Source organism: Pinus tabuliformis, chromosome 6 (assembly GCF_031772625.1).
Source record: "Pinus tabuliformis cultivar Carrire ecotype Pingquan chromosome 6, CPIR1, whole genome shotgun sequence".
In the NCBI taxonomy this organism is placed as follows: Eukaryota; Viridiplantae; Streptophyta; class Pinopsida; order Pinales; family Pinaceae; genus Pinus; species Pinus tabuliformis.
Genome location: NC_142292.1, coordinates 1,370,236,758 through 1,370,247,091, shown reverse-complemented (window position 1 = coordinate 1,370,247,091; position 10,334 = coordinate 1,370,236,758).

Genomic DNA, 10,334 nt, shown 5'->3' with positions numbered 1-10,334 from the left:
TTAGCTCTTGCACTAGCCAAGATACTAGTATGTAGGTGCTGGCCTACAGAAGGTTACAACCTTCTCTTTCTTCCAGGGACCACATTTCATAAATTTTCAGACTGGATCCATGAACATCAATCAATCATCAAGAATTTCTGCATCAAACAGTCTCCTTTTCACCAATTAGAACTGAATCAAGTAGATAATTCTCTGACAGCTGTACCCAAAACACAGTAACAATAACCACACACCAAATTCTGAACCCAGAACACTGTAGCAATAAACAGAAGCAGCTAGATCACAACTCAAAAGATATACACTACTTCAATAACCTGAAACGTGCGTGCATACCCTTCTGTGTTTGGAGAAACCTGCGTATACTTTGTTTTTATTCACTGAACCAGCGTGTATACGCACCTTCGCTTTACTGAACCATTCAAGGCTAAAGATTATGATCCATCAATAGAACTTATCCTTATCTTTGCGCTAAGGTTCCTCCTTCATTCAGATCCAGATCTACACCATAACCTCAATCACCAATTTCAGATCTATCACTTATTAGATATTCAATTAATTCAGATGGTCCTTTGCCAAATGATCTCCTTCCTCTTTTATAGTCTTAGGCCTTTCACAATATCACGGTCCAAAACCATAATAAAACAATACCATGGACCCAATACTTGGGATCAACACTTCTGACGAGATACCATGGTCCAAAACCATAGGTTTAAATACCAAGGACTAACTACCACGGACCAAAAGTAAGTTCTCCAACATTTACGTGCTTTTCCTTGCGTGAAAGTGTGTGTATACGCACACGCGCCTTTGTAACGTCTAACCCGCGTGTATATGCGGTTTAGTCTAGATGAACCTGCGTATATGTCTTTTCTTTCATTCTAAAAGCATGTACTGAGATCTGTCACCAAAGAGAGTTGCCATCAAGGACAACACTTGTGCCATAGCTCCAAACGTGTGCCATAATGCCAACAACAACATGATTTTGGCCAACTGTGGGTTAAAATCAAAGTTGTAGTATTTTTCCTGAAGAATAAGGAAGCCAATTTAATTGATCAAAGTTTTTAATCTATTTTGTTAGAAGATAATTGTAGCAAGTGTGTAAAAAAAATGTTGGACTTGATTTATTGCAGGGTTTAAATTATTCTACTAGGCCGAATTCATTATTGTAGGCCAAAATTATTTTGTTGAACCAAATTTATATTTCCAGACCAAGATTATTATGCTAGGCCAAATTATCTTTTAGGGCCAAAATTATTCTACTGTGGGTGATTTCTCTTGATGGGACAAAATTATTTATTGGGCTAAGTTTATTTGTTGGAACCTTATTTATTTCCCTGAGCTTGGTTCATTTGCCGGAGTCAAATTTATCTATTGGAGTTAAATTTATTTGTTAGGCCCAATTTATTTTCTATAGCCCAATTTGTTTACTATAACCTAGCTTATTTACTAGAGGTTTCTCTAATTTGAGTTTGTGATTTTGTAGTAACTTTGTAGGATTGAATAGTTGGAGCATTGTGGTACACATTTATATTATTGAAATAGTGTGCATAGTTGGGCAGACTTGGAAACTCACACTATATCGGGGCTTTGTAGATCAGCTTGAATTTGCTCAATATTTTTTTTTATTTTTTTGGATTTTGTGAGAAAGGTTCATGGTTAAAATTTTAGAATTTTCCAGGCAATATTCGAGCTAGAAATAAGCATTCGTTCAATAGTGTGTTTTATTAGTAAACTAGGTAATTCACACAACTTGGTGATCTTGATCTTGGCTTGGAGTTCCACTACACCATTTATGGTTTTTTATGGGTTCTGTGTGAGGAGATCGAGATTAAATTTTCAGAATTTTCAAAGTCATCTTGAGGGTAGAAACTCGAGTTCATCTTCAGCAGTAGATGTAGTATTTTTTAGGCAATGCATGCTACCTGTTTCAATCATTTTTAGCGCTTGGGTCTAATTCATTTCACATTAGTTTTGCATGCATGTAGTGTGGTATCAAAACCATTTAAGGATTATAATTGCCTTAAGTATTTTCCTGTCATGCTTATTTATGTTGCAAGTGTTTCCACTCTATCTACAAGGTGTTTGACAAAAGTACTACTTGCAAATTGTTTGTTAAAATTTCCCAAAGAAAGTTTTCAATATTTTTTGAATTAATGAGAGAGTATAATGAGTTTACATGAGGTGTTCATATTATATTTAGACCTATATGTAATTGTTGAATGTGACTTGTGAGGGATGAATATGTGTTGATGTGAGATGTCTATGTATTGAGTCAGTTGGCCATGTAATCAAATTTTTATTGTTGTTGTGATCAGTAGATAAGGCATGTCAGCTTGATTGAACTGAGAAATAAAAACATGGATAAGGCCGTCATCAATTCCCTTAATAAACTAGCAGAAAAAATAAATAGATCCCTTTGCAAGGAGATACATACTTTTCTACAACAAGGGTAGCCACATGAAGAGCATGAGTTGGGATATAAAATCTATTCACTTGGAAAAGATTTGATATTTATGGGTTTTTTAGTAAAACTCCTTCTCAAATTGGAAGAACTAGCTTCACTACTTTCCAATGTGGATTAGTCAGCTAGGAAGAGCTTGATTTGGGCTCTAAACCTAGCCATGCTTGCCTCAGTACAACAAACGTACTTGGAGAACCATTGTGTAGGGGTCAATTTTCTAGTTGCTTCTTGTCTCAGTAGTATTGTGATGTTGACCAAACCTATACATCGTTAGAATGATGACATAATGAGGAGAGTCTTCAGATTTATAGTGGTGACCTTTCAGGATTTGGATAGTAATGAGGGCCTTACCCTTGAAAAGAGGTTAAAGATTCTAAAAGTCATGGCCTTTGTTAGATATTATAACCTCATGGTTGAGCTGGAATGTGATGACTAGATCATGCGGATGTTCTAATACTTATTCAACATTAGGAAACATTATCCTGGCATGTTCATAACACACATGCAGTCCATTTTGTCCTCATATATGGGAGGTTATGGTTCCATTTAGAGGAGGTTGTAGTCTAAATTATTGGCCATTTGGAGGAGAGAACAATTGGTCCAACATGTTTCTTATGAACTAGCTGAAAGGTTGGTTAAGAAGAACATTGGTCTATTCATGAGATGATTAACCTAGGAGGAGTTGTGGAGTATTGGTGGTGACCAACCATGAAGCAAGAATGAGTTAGGGATGAAGGGTCTTTGCTTCTTCTGAAAGGAACCTTGGGGACTTAACCACTCATGCATGAGTGACGTAGAGCAGACAACAAAGGTAGAGTATGAGGAGATTCATTTTGACTTTTGGGATGAATATTCTTCTTTGGATGTGTCCATCGGTTCATGTGAGGATGCCTCTGAGGAGCATGAGAAGTCATGTGGAGTTATCGACTGTAGGCCATATTTATATTTCAGTGTGTTTAGTGATAAGTTAGTGGACTCTATGGGAGACATTCAAGGTGATGAGTCACCAGTGACTATTAAGCATGAGCAGCATATGGTGGAGCATGAGTCAGTTGAGGAGGATGATATGCACAATATGCACGATAACCCTTTTGTGGAGAGTCGGTTGGAGGTTCATGCTAGGCCAATGATAAAGGAGGATGAGCGACCATATTTTAGACCAAACATTAATGAGGAGCATGTAACTACAACAATTGTGACACAAGAGTCACCCTCGTTGGAGATTCCTTTACTAGTCCTAGTTAACACATTAGCAGAGATAATTGAGCATACACCCATAAATCCATCCATTGTTGAGGTTCCAAAAGGCGCAAGGGTACCTAGAGTTGTGCTCAAGTTTACTAATGTTATCCGGCCACAACAATTCCATCAGTTCCAGGCTGACCTTATAGCATTGAGAAGGAAGGATATGACATTGTAAGAGACCATTCTAAAGTATAATGATGGGTTGGACGGCATGAGAGAATTTTCTACTAATTCAGTGACCAAGTTCACTCGTGTTCGGGAATGATTTAATTAACCAATGGTACAACTAGAGGAGTACACATTGGAGTTTCGAAGAAATGCTATTCAGGCATACATATCTAGGGTTGATAGCATTGTTAGGTTGCCTCTGCACATTGGAGAGAGAGGGATAGAGTTTTCTAGTCATATCTCATGTGTTGACCAGGATTGTGAGATGAGGTGACATGATTTGTGCAAGGAACACCATTTGCATGTTGTGGTTGTTGCGTGTATGGGTATATGTGAATTTGATCCTTCCATTGGGGTTGGATGGCGAGAGATATTTTGTTGGTATTCCATATACAACAAGCAAGGTGGTAGACTGAGGGAGAATGGGGTTCCCCATCAGATGAGGGAGATGGTGGTGCATCCATATTTGGGTCTACCCATTGATGAGGTGCAAATAGATGTAGCGGAGGCAAAGAAAGCTAAAACATTTTTAGGAAGTGACCCTCTCTAGGAGTACATAAATAAGGCTTGCAGCACAACTTGCCCACTTTTTCCTACTATAGGGAGAAGGGTACGATTTCTTAGACAAATCTTGTAGGTGGAACAGAAAGAGAAACATGATTTGAGCATGGACTAGCAGAAGCATAGTAGACATATTACATACATCGGTTTCCATGCATTTGATTCTTTCCACGAGATAGATTGGTGGGAGATAATGAGTTGGTATCCTATTGATGGAGCGGTATTTTTATTTAGGGACATATTATAGTGAGATATCTTAGGTGTAAGGGATAGTGCATATTTCAATTTGAAATGGGATGTAGGTTGTCATCTCATTAGCATTCCATCACAACATCAACATAGTGGGATTGACCTTGTTTTATGCCATGGGTTGGACTAGAAAGAGGGGATGAGTTGGTATTCTACTAGTGGAGTAGCATCTATGATTAGAGAAAGACCACAAATAAAGCCATGGGGATGGATGAGGATGATTAGCTATTGTCGTTTTTTGATGTAGGTGGCAAATTGAGTCAGCGGTTTGTTTGGGATTATGGTATTGAACAACCCTTTCATGTTTTGTTAGCTTGGAGGCATGGCATAGTCGAGTGGTTCATTTGGTATCCTAGTATCAGTTTATATATGCCTCTACAATGAATATATACAAATTTCTTGAGGGAAAGAAATCTTAGGGCCGGAGGATTTTTCATGTCCCCATTTTTATTATTCCTCTATGTTATAACTAGAGTGGATTTCTAGGGCACACGATGACCAGCTCATGGGATAAGGTTTATGTCATCAACAGATTTGGGGATTTTTTACAGGGTCTTGTGGCATTCACTTGGAATATTATATCATCTTCACAACTTGCCTTTCATTTCGTTGAATTTAGACAACTTTTAGAGAATTGGGTTATTATTTTTTAGGAAAAATACTCAGATGGGGATTGGGGGGTGAATCAATATTTTAAAACTCACTAAAACCTTTTAATTTCTTATTCATACATTTATACATGACTAATTTAGTTAACCAACATATGTACGCGATTGTGATGAGGATAAGTAGCGTATATCCAGTTAACTAACTTTTCAACTAGTTCATCATCTATTTAACTTGACCCGGTGCATCAATACTTATTTAGACATTAATTAAATAGTAACCATGTGCAGTAAGAATAAAATAAACCATCACACATAAGAAATACATCAACATGCATGGACACTAGGATTTTTAGGTGGAAACCCAATGTCGGAAAAACTATCATTGTTGTCATATCTGCCTTGATATTTTATTATAAAGAAAAAAATCTTACAATCTTGTACTAGTACAGAATCATACCATCACGTGGACACCCAATTACAGTAGTCTACAACCTTCTCTCGTTCTCCAACACCCACTAGAAGGGTGCTCCAAGCCCCTGATCTCGTTTACTGATACCCACTGAAAGGGAGCTCCAACCCCCTGATCATATTTACTAGCTAGCACTCGAAGGAAGCTTCGACTTCCTCACTAAAATCTCAAACCCTTAAAACCTTTATGGACTACGTTTCATAATATTTCATACTGGATGCACCTAAACCAAGACATCAAATATGTAGGCCATGTTTCATTAAATTTTTAGACTGGACCCACTACCATCATTTAAGCTCAATATCAAATAATCAAATTGAAACCAATCATCATATGAAAGAACTTAATCACAGTACCAACTGAGACCTAAATCAATCTCAAATAACCAAAGAATTTAGACCATTGTAAATCCATTCACCAGAATGCCAATCCACATATTTTTCATCACAGACACCACATTTTGTCACTACAAACCATGATTAACTATATATCAAAATATACATGCTACTGCTCTTAAGCATATCCATTTATATATGTGTTTTCCATGAAGCATACTCATGTATAGATTTCAAAACAACCAACCCTAAAATTCAATCACTATCATACTGAAATACTCACTGGATCACTTATAGAATCAATCATATATCTCTAAACCACATATAGATAACAACAATACTATTCAATAAATAATTCCACAAATCATTCAACCTCAACCATCATTGTTAAACCCAAATCATCATGAAATACTTCATGGACGAACAACAACAAACAAAACAAGACTGATTAATCTAATCATACATCATATTCAGTAAAACCCTAGCATATGTACATCACCCTTATAAAACACTTCCACGTATGTACGCGCCTTTCATATTTTATACCTACATACAGATTTTTCCATATTATAGAATCGATACGCTATTACTTAGAGTCTGATCCACATATGTATGTGCCTTTTCTGAAACAAACCTGTGTAAAAATATGTAATTATTGACTCATACCTTCTCTGCACAACAAAGCTTCAGTCGAAATCATACACAATAATAAGCACATGTCAAAAAATTATCATCACAAATCAAACCAATCCTAACCAAATTATTCAATGTATTGTCATTCCAGATCTATTGGATCTGATCCATCATCATATTACTTATTGCATACTTATTTCAGATCAAACTATTCACCAATAACCCATAACTTGAACACATTAAATGCTTTGATCTCCATCTCCTTATATAGCTTAGGCCTTATCCAATACCTTGGGTGAAACCCTTATTTATGCCAATGGCATTCTTTGACGGGATCAAATATCTGTTGTCGCATTCATTATTATGGGTCAATACCATGGTAAATACCCCTTGTGTTTAGAATATCATGGTGTGGGAACTTTACACGACTTTTTTTCACAAAACCTGTGTATACATGACTTTGCTTCACAAAACCTGTGTATACGCAACTTTGCTTCACAAAACCTGCGTATACGTGACTTTTCTTCACAAAACCTGCATATGTATGTGGCTTTGCTTCACATAACTTGTGTATACTTCTTCAAACTTCATATTTATCATTCCCCTATCTCTGAATTGATGTTCCTTTATCCAATCTTTCTATCACATCTATATTGTCTTGAATACTAATCCTGCTACCATCATGTTGGCATATTTATTAAGTAGGTTTTCATCATTCCTCTTACTCTGAACTGCTATTCCTTTGTGCAATATTTCTTTCACATATGTATTGGCATGAATACGCATCCTAATACCATCATGTTATCATCCTTATTAAGTAGGTTTCCATCAAGGACAATACATCTGTCATAATATCAACATTATTGAGTATGAATTAATTAATTTCGCTTGAGGTGGCATTCCGAGAGAAAAGTTTGATGGAATACCTCAATGTGATAGCTCATTGGAATCAGAATGAGATTATTTATAGGGTGGGATGTTGAGAAGTGACTTTTAGTGGCTAAAGGGAGTATGGTGGGATATTTACCACTTTCCTTTATTAAAAATGGTTTTAATGAGTCATCTAACTAAGGAAAAATAGTTAATTAGAGAAAAAAGGCCAAAAGCAATTTGAGTGAAATAAAATTAAATTAAAAGGTCACCTAAGATAAAGTCAATGGAAGAGCTTCTAAAATAATAATAAAATAATAAAATGAGATGCTTCTAGATGCTTGTGGATCTCTCTATGGAAATCTATAAAATAGGAGGAGGAAACCATTTGGAGACATCTTGGAGTTCAGTTTTCTTTTTTGTGGAGAGGTTTGGAGAACCTGGAGTTCTCAACTTCAGTAGTAGCCCTAGGACGGAAACCCTTGGGTGATTCAGTGAGAATGGGTGAGCACCCAACTCTCCCCTTGGTGGATTCATTTAGAATCCACAGGTCTAGTGATTAATTTCCTGTTCTAGTTTGGAGGTCGACATCAACATTATAGTATATCTTGAAGGGTTTTTTTGAGCTATTGGATTGGCATATATTTCTATATAATACAACTCGATTTTTTTTATTGTCGTTACATTTCTCATTGTCCCTCATGTTGTGATATTTTAGTGATATTGCCATATAATTTCTGTGTTTATTCTTTTTATCAAATTTTTGGTGTTTTGGTTGTGCTTCTTAGTGAAATTGTGCAAAGTTAAAACCCTCATGAAATTTTACTCAAAATGCTCGTTTGGGATATTAAATAGTTTTTATAGGAATGAAAAAATGAATTTGAAACCAATGAAATGTGATTATATAATACTAATGATCACTTTTGAAGCTCCACGAAGTAAATATTATTATTAAATTGGTTACTTTTATTAAGTTAAATTTATTTTTCTAGTATATGTGGATGATTAGGTAAACTCCTCTCATTAATAGTATTTTGCATTTTTCATTTTTTGACTTACTATTTAATGTATTAGGGTAAAAAAGAAGATACATATGATTAAAATAACTACTAATTCTTATAAGCTTCATATTGGTCAATTTCCAAATCCCTATAGTATGAAGGAGTCTATCACCTTTATGATACTAATCGTGTTGAAGGTGAAAAATATTATTTTCTTAAATTGTCTACCTTATACTTACATTAAATATAAACTAGGGTAGTTAGAAATGTTGATAAGTGTTAATTTATAATAAGAATCAAAACACTTCATAATGCATGTTACTTTCCTAAACATTATTATTATATACATTAAATATATACATTTAAAAAAGAATGGAACAACATTCTTATCCATGATATGTATCCCTACTTTAGCACGGAGATTCTTAATCTGTAAATGTGTGTTTCACAATACCATAAGCTACCACCAAGGCTTATGAATACCACATACCCAAGAAAAAACCTTCAAATTATTCGTGACATTACAAACTTTGTTAACTTTGTGAATCAACAAAAACTATATACTCTTGAAATGTTTAATTATATACTTTTCAAACATAAAAATTGAATGCTATTTTTTTCAAATAATCTCTTACTTTTTGAAAATTTGGTACATCGTTTCTCATTATCAATTTTTGTACATGTAAATTTAAAATAATGGAAATATTTAAATGGATGAATATTCACCAATGAATAAATATGAAAAAATTAATAAATTTAATTTTTATAATTTTCAATATTAAATTAGTTTCAATTAATATTTGTTAAAAAAATACCTTTTGTTTGTAAATTAATTTTTTTTGATGATGATGATGATGATGATGATGATGGTTAACGTCCGCTGAGACCAAATAATGGTCTATCGGACCTAAAGAAACAAATTATCTATTTTGATTTAAGATTTTATTCCTATGCTCAAAAAGCTTGGAGAGAAGCCTCCCGAGCTCACTATAATTTCGACATTGTAAAAGGCTAGGAAGGTCAGTATTGTAACAAAGATTGTGAAACTGAGATCTAATGTGGTTATACGTGGGGCACTCTAAGAGGAAGTGGTTTTCATCCTCGATGTTCCTATTCTTACATATATGGCAGATCCTTTCCGTCCATGGCGTTTTAGGAACTGCCCAACGACCTGTTTCACTATGGAGCTCATGAGAATTCGTTCTAATCTTTGCTATATTAATTTTCTTCTTTGAGCTAGTTAAAATAGAGGGATACTTTTGATCTTCTAAGGTGGGGTTGATGACCTTCTTATAATAACTTAATTTTCTTTTAGCCACTAAGTCTTTTTCACACCACATTTTTTCTTTGAACTTAGAAGTAACAATATCTTTAATGTTATTTATGTTTTGCAATGCATCATTTTCGTTGATCTCCCAATAGTTTAACCAGGCCCTTGTGTCTTTATGCCACCCTCGATTGAGTCTTAGGTGGTTTTGGCTAGAATTTAAAGCTAGCTTAGGAAGTCTATGATCGTTTATGTTACTGATTTTGTGCTTGTACAAGAGAAACCTAAGCATAGCTAGGCTCTCAATAGGGGAAAGACCTGCTTCTATAAGGAGAATAGGATAGGGTGTATTACTTTTAATTTTCAGGTTATAAGTTATAAAACGCTTCTGGATTTGCTCAATCTTTCTCCATGATTCTCTGGAGATGCTGCAACCCCAAACCTCACAGCCATATAAGATAACGGGA